The sequence below is a fragment of the Trichechus manatus genome, unplaced genomic scaffold (assembly GCF_000243295.1).
Source record: "Trichechus manatus latirostris isolate Lorelei unplaced genomic scaffold, TriManLat1.0 scaffold00005, whole genome shotgun sequence".
Taxonomy (NCBI): Eukaryota; Metazoa; Chordata; class Mammalia; order Sirenia; family Trichechidae; genus Trichechus; species Trichechus manatus.
This window is the reverse complement of record NW_004443941.1, coordinates 5688879-5694955: the sequence shown is the minus strand read 5'-3', so window position 1 is coordinate 5694955 and position 6077 is coordinate 5688879.

Genomic DNA, 6077 nt, shown 5'->3' with positions numbered 1-6077 from the left:
GGGTCTCTTCCACAGCCCTAGCCTTGGGGGAAACGCCCCTTCCAAACACTGGCCTCGACTGCTGTGAGCCTAACTGATTTTCCACTCTGGTGGTCTGAATGGACAAGGCAAATGCCAGGACTTTCCTAGAAGCTTTCCAAGACTTGTGGCTATACATTGCCAGGGCTCACCCCAAACAGCTATGCCTGAAGCCCTGACATGAATTCAAATAAATGAAATCCCATCTTTTTCCTGGACTGAGCAGAACTGTCACATGCTCAGTGAAGTAAGACCGCTTCACACTGTGCTCTGAGGGGCTCAGACCCTCCCATTTTATGGAAGAAGCCTTCAGATATTTCTGTCACAGGCTCCAAATGTATACATCCCATCTTTAATCAGGGTGGACTTTGAAGGCTACTGGCAAAATAGGGGGTGGAGGGAAATAGGGTACTTCCGGATACCAGGAGAGCTGGAATGGGTGTTGCGTGGCAGGTGGGCAGAGAGGAACTGGTGAATGCCTAGAGGGCACAGGGAGGAGAAGGAATGATAGGAAGCCCTGAAACTGCTGTACTGACTAGAGGACCTCTGTTGTTTTTACCTCTCCACCAGCCCTGCCCTTCTCTGAAATTCCAAAAATCAGACAATACCAGTGGACCTGTCCCCACTCCTGCCTCAGGACCCAGTAATGTGTTCAGAGGTACTGATGGAACCCAAGCAGGACCTATGGGGAGTTCCTTACTGTCAGTTGACTGAGGAAGAGAAAATTCATGCCTGGTTCTGTGTGATATAAATCACTCAAAAGTGGGCAGCTGCAGCACCACAGCCCCTTTGTGGGCTGCACAAAAAGCAGTGGTGAAGGGGAATCCTCCCGTGGGCAAGGCGTCAAGCTGTGCACCTGGCTGCTCATTTTGCTTGGAAGGAGAAATGGCCAGATGTGCAACTGCACACCGATTCCTGGGCTGTGGCCAATGGTTGGTCAAGGACTTGGACGGAACATGATTGGAAAACTGGGGACAAGGAGGTTTGGGAAAGAAATGTGCGGATAGACGTCTCTGAACGGGCAAAAGAAGTGAAGATGTTTGTGTCTTATGTGAATGCTCACCAAAAGGTGACCCCCGCAGTTCAATTTGTTGAAGGAAAGTTCTTCATTCTGGGAGAATGACAACTGGTAAAGTAGAAGGAAGACTAAGGTAAAAATTACCCACTTTGCAACTCCCAATAAAATAATTGATAGAGGCACAGGTCAACAATGGATGCTAATACTTTGAGGAGAAAATCTTTAGGTAACAGGTCATTCTCAAGTACCAAAGAATACCTCACAAGTTACTCGATAATTGCAAAAAGAAAACTATACATTTATAATGGAGACAGCTATCTATCACCAAGTTAATCCGGCAGTCACGTTGAGCTTCACACCAATAGTGGGACAGCCTGACATGATGGCTTGTCTCACGTGGTGCATTATGAAATACAAGACATCTCGCCAAGAAAATGTCGAACCTGGGTGTAATCCATGATTTAGCCCTAGCTTATATTTTACAGGAAATATGGGGGATAGAGAATCAAGATAAATGACCCATCAATAAAAATCTAGAATATGGGGCATTTACGGGCAACTAGTCAAGCTTCTTTAAAAATTCATTAAAAAAGAAAGGTAGGATGTCAGTTCTAGACCAAAGAAACTAAAGAGTAAGACCAACCAAATGCAAAGCATGAACATTGGATTTTTATTAAGAAATAGTTACAAAAGATATTTTTTGGACAATTGAGGAAATCTGTATATGGAGTGGATAGTGTTTTAATCAGCTATTGCTATGTAACAAACCATTCTAAATCTTAATGGCTTAAAACAATGATTTGTGGTCATGATTCTGTGTGTTGGCTGGGTAGTTCTTCTGCTGATCTTGTCTGGCTTCATCCATGTGGCTGTCTGTATTCAGCTGGCAGATAAGTTGGAGACTAGACTCAGCTGAGACATTGGTCAGGGGATCTCAGTTAGTACTGTGGGTGGCTGACTTGGGCTTCCTCATAGCATTGTCTTTAGGAAGCACTCTAACAGGGAGCAACGTATTCCAAGAACATGAAAATAAAAATTATAAGGCCTTTTAAATCTTTAAAAGGTCATTGAAATCACAGTGTCATTTCTGTTGGGTTCTATTGGTCAAGGCGCACCACAGTGTCTATTTATATTCAAGGGCAGGGGAAATAGACTCCATATATTGATGAGAAAAGTGGCAAAGTTTCACTGTAAAAGGCATGCTGGATGGGAGATATTATTGAAGCCCTTTCAGATAATTAAGAAATTATTAATTTTTATTATGCATAATTATGGTGTTGAGGTTATCTGACAGAATGTCTTCATTACACACACACTAATATATCAACACATGCATATATACTTATATGGCTAGAAGAAGTAAATAGTGAAATAAATAAAAGTTGAATCTAGGTATGGCTATGTGGTTATTCATTGCATAATTCTTTATTTCCTATGCTTGAAAACCTCCTAATTACATGTTTAGAAAAAATGAGTGATTTATAAGAACCTGTTTTAGAAGTTCAACAGATTAAAAAAAAACAAAAAGAGCTTTAGGACTCTTTGGTGTAAGTAGCATTAGCACTGTAAGAGCTCACCTCTATCTCTTGCTTGGTCTACAGGAGTTGTACTCATTGGGTTGACATAGACACAAAGTTTTCAGTGTACTTTTGCCTTTTCAGAGTCTGTGTTATGGTCAAGACTTAGAGTAACCAAGACTGGTTTCTTGGGTACAAAGTTTGTACCTGCTCTGTAGGAAGGAGAACATTCCAGACATTGGGAAGAGAATGAGGAAATGTACCTTCAGGACACAATAACTGGGGCAGTTTGGCAGGAAAAGGAGACTCATATAGCATGGTAGTAGGTCACGTCAAGTAGGCTGGTGACAGATTTGGAGGGGAGAAAATCAGAAAATAATGGAAGCTACTGAACTTGAGTATGACATGATCATGTGGAATGTAGACTGGATTACAGAAAAAGCAGACTACAGAAAAGATGTGGATAAGAAGCTGACAATTGCCCAGCTACAGAGTGATAAGAGCTTGAATAATGGAAAAGAAGAGATATACCCAAGTGAGTAAGGCTCAACAGTATTGGCAATGATTAGATGTAATGAGTGTGACAGTGGGAGAAGACAAATATAACTAAAGATCTGCAGCTACTAGATATTAGAGATGCAAGTGAGTGAGAATGGGAAGCAATGAAGAGGAGCCAGGTCTGTGGATAACTTCGTTTTTTGGCATGGCATTTGGGTCTTTAAGAATGAGCTAGGACTTGGGGACATAAATCTAAACACTGAATTTTTGGAAGTAGTAACTGGTCTTGAGGAACATAGGGAGAATAAAAGAGAAGGCTTTTGGTTAAATTCTGTCCATAGCTGGGTCAGGAATAGTGATAATAATAATAATTAAAAATAATTGTTAAAACCTATTGTGTATCTTCTAAGTGTCAGGCACAGTCCTGGAAATTTTACACATATTTTCTTATTTAATTCTGAGAATAACCCTGCAACATTATCTTCATTTAAGGATGAAGAACACAACGCTCAACAAAGTTAACCAATGGTTCCGAGTAGAGATAATTTTAAGTAGTGGATGGACAACTATGAAGCTCAGGAGTGATGGACTCCTGGCCAACCAACAGCCAACATGTCCACGCTGTCTCTGATTACCAGCACTCAGACAAGCACTTGTATTATCTGGAAGAATGAAACAAAAGGAAACAAGTGCCTAAGGATCATTTTAAACGTGAAATCTTCAATTCTGTCAAAACTATAAACACTACTGTCTTTGGTATCTAAGGAGCCCTGGTGGTGTCGTGGTTAAAGGGATCAACTGCTAATCGAAAGGCTGATGGTTCGAAACCACCCGTGGCTCTGCGGAAGAAAGATGTAGCAGTCTGCTTCCTTAGAGATTTATAGCCTTGGAAACCCTATGAGGTCACTATGAGTTGGAATCGACTCGACAGCAGTGGGTTTGGGGTTGGTCTTAGTTATCTAGTGCTGCTATAACAGAAATATCACAAATGGATGGCTTCAACAAACAGAAGCTTATCCTCTCACAGTCAAGTTATTTTGTTCATAACTTTTGGCTGACCAGTGTGGGTCATAGGGCCCAACTTGGTCAACACTGTTCTTGTTCCTGCTATGGAATATGCATAGCTGAAGCTATCTTCTTCTGTTTTTATCTACTAAAGGGAACTGAGGTTGCTTTGCCTCAGGGATACTGGTTTACCAGTTGCCTTCAAGGTGATTCCAACTCATGGTGACCTCGTGTGTCAGAGCGGAACTATGCTCCGTAGGGTTTTCAATGGCTAATTTTTCAGAAATGTATCACTAGGATTTTCTTCCTTGTTCACCTCTGGGTAGACTCGAACCTCCAACTGTTAACCAGTCAAAGACTGATAATTTAACATCCTCATCTCATGTTTCACAACTTTCCCTGTTTTGGGCTGCTTGAAGATTGGAACTCAAGACTGACTGACTATCAGACTTGAGAGGACAAATGTGGCAGAGGAAACATGTCTTTCGGTGTATGATTTTGCATCTCTGGATCTCTACAATGGGCATAATAATAGCTACAATATTTTAAGGATTAAGCAAAATTATGCATGTAAAGAACCTGATGTGCTTGGTATGCATATGTAACAATATTTTTACCCTTTTTCCTTGTATAACATCAATTTGTGGAAATCGCTTACTTAATTCTCTCACTCTTTTTCACATGCAAGGTAAGGAAGGAGTTTAACTGCTTCAGACCTACTCGGGATGGAAATATTTTCATCATATTTTTTCCTCGGTGATGATAGGATACCGAGTATTATCCTGGTTATGTCTGCAGTTTTCTAGCTGACATCAGAGCTGAGCTAAAAAGCAAGGATAAGAATAAGCAAAGAGGAAACAAAGCAACTTAATCTGAGACGTCAACCAGGAGTCACAGCGAGAAGTAAGAGAAGGCTGGGACGCAGTCCAAATACAACATTCGATCACACATTTAGCAATTATTTAGTGAACACTTCCTATGGTCTAAACCCTGGGCTTGGCACTGGGTCTACGGTCACAAACAAGACATACTTAGTGGTTGATTAATTGCAAAAATGGTCCCAATTTTCCACTCTTTCTTGTATCCATAGCCTTTGTAATGGAAACTTGAACCTTCCCTCTTCATGAAGTGGAAAATATTCTTCAACCCCTTAAATCTGAACTGGCCTTGGGACTTGCTTAGGTCAACAGAATACAGCAAACGTGACGATGTACTAGTTTGTTTCAAGCCTAGGCCTCAAGACATCTTGTACCCATCCTCTTGCTCTATTTGAATTGTTCCTCCCTGCTCTGTGCTGGAAGGTAAGAGATTATGTTGGGGAGAACCAAGGGACGCTGTCTATTTCCAGAGGCAAAGCCGACTAGACGACCTGCAGCTGACTACAGATGCATAAGGGAGCCCAGCTGAGACCAGAAGGATGTCCCAGTAACTTGCAGAATCATGAGCAATAATTCATGGTGGTTATTTAAGCTGCAAAGTTTTGGGGTGGTTTATTATGCAACAGTGGTCCCTGGGTGGTACAAACAATTTGTGCTCAACTACTAACCTAAAGTTGGTGGTTTGAACCAACCCAGTGGCACCACGTAAGAAAGGCCTGGCAATCTGCTTCCATAGAGATTACAACCAAAAAAACCCTATGGAGCAGTTCTGTTCCCTAACACATGACATCGCCATGAGTCAGAATTGATTCAGTGACAATGGTTTTTTTTTTCTTATTATGATCCAGAGTTCCTGTCCTCAAGAAGCTTAGAAGCTTGTGCACTCAGAAGCTACACTCAGTATTTGTAGGAAAAAACAAAACAAAACAAAACCAAAATAACCATGCCATAACCTCTCAGAGGACAATATAGATCTACAGAACTTCCCTGATGGTCTAGGTTTGATGGCCAAGCTGGCGTTGTTATTGTTGCTAGGTGCCTTCCAGTCGGTTCTAACTCATAGTGACCCTATGTACAACAGAACAAAACACTGCTCGGTCCTGCGCCATCCTCACAATCATTGTTATGCTTGAGCCCATTGTT